General features: G+C 37.1%; 1 long non-coding RNA gene across 1 annotated transcript; it reads left to right on the forward strand.

The window, feature by feature from the left end:
- Window positions 1-6: 6 nt before the first annotated feature.
- Window positions 7-1,245, forward strand: LOC104773994. Its single transcript, XR_765229.1, has 6 exons — window positions 7-131; window positions 224-388; window positions 484-554; window positions 759-866; window positions 983-1,076; window positions 1,164-1,245. It is a non-coding gene; the product is annotated as an uncharacterized LOC104773994 (long non-coding RNA).
- The last annotated feature ends 1 nt before the right edge of the window (window position 1,246 follows it).

Genomic DNA, 1,246 nt, shown 5'->3' on the forward strand with positions numbered 1-1,246 from the left:
AGACGTGTTGGGAGAGTTTATTTTTCTTCCCTTTGTTACAGACTTTTGGTAAAAATCTTCTTTATTTTTATCTTATCTCATATCTGATAGAAGTAATTGCGGGATCCCTCTATCCGTTGATATCCTTACAGGTACAACCATTGTATGTTTTTTTGGTATAGCCTTTATATATTTTATTTTTCAATGGCTGGGAATCATGGGAGTATTATTTCCATCTATGAAGGAAACATCACATAAAGATCTGTCAACATTGGTAGCCTTCCAGCTGTGGCGAGTTTTCTCAGAATCTCATCTACAGAAAGATATTGGAGTTCTTTCTTCTGCTCATGACTCTAATTAGCGGATAAGATCTTCAACCCCTGACATATCTGCGAGCTATTATGTACAAGTAATATTTGTTGATTACATCTATATAGCAAGGTAACAAGCAAATGGCTGTTGGTTAATACAACTATCTTATTCTATTTTAACCTTTCGTACTAGGCATACACTCAACTCATGAAGAGAAACAGAGAATCTGTGGAAAAGCTCCTTGTTGACAGCCAAATAGAGAGGTAAGTTCTTAGGGTTCTTTTTCTCCAGTAGAGGTTATGTTGTCCAGTAGGATTGCTTCAAATGATCAACCTTGTGACTNATCTGAACCAGAGGAGGGAAACGGCAGAGACAGCGGTGGTCCAAATTTTACTTTGGAAAGTTAACTGTATCTGGAAAGATCACGTGTAGAGTTTTTACTTTATATGATGTTATCTGGTCTTCAGGTACGAGAGCATGCTGCATATTTTCTGGAGGAGATTAATATTTGCTGCAGATTTTCGTGATAGATCCTATTCAGAGGCAAACTCAATCCAAAAGAGAAGAAACCGGAGGTTTTCCTTCTTCCCTTTTAAGCATCTTTGTCTTAAAAACAAACAAGATATGTTCATCAGATATTTTCTTTGATTATGTTTTAGCATGAACAGAGAATTGTATCCAATTGTTTCAGGTAAATCAAGTTCAACTCAGTCCATTGCAAAGGTGCATGCAGCCGTTCTTGGCTTGGTAGCTTCAGTTTTGTCTGTTCCTTATGACATACCCAGGTTTTAACATCTTTACGTCAAAGTGTTTGATGCAGAGCTTGAGACATCTTTGAAAAATAATCTTGAAGCTTTTGTAAATATTTTCAGCTGGTTGCCGGATCATGTGACGTTACTGGCTCATTTTGCTGGTGAACGTATAAAATCGAGTGTGACTAAAGCAGTAGCTGAGT

This window comes from Camelina sativa, unplaced genomic scaffold (genome assembly GCF_000633955.1).
Source record: "Camelina sativa cultivar DH55 unplaced genomic scaffold, Cs unpScaffold00916, whole genome shotgun sequence".
NCBI lineage: Eukaryota > Viridiplantae > Streptophyta > Magnoliopsida > Brassicales > Brassicaceae > Camelina > Camelina sativa.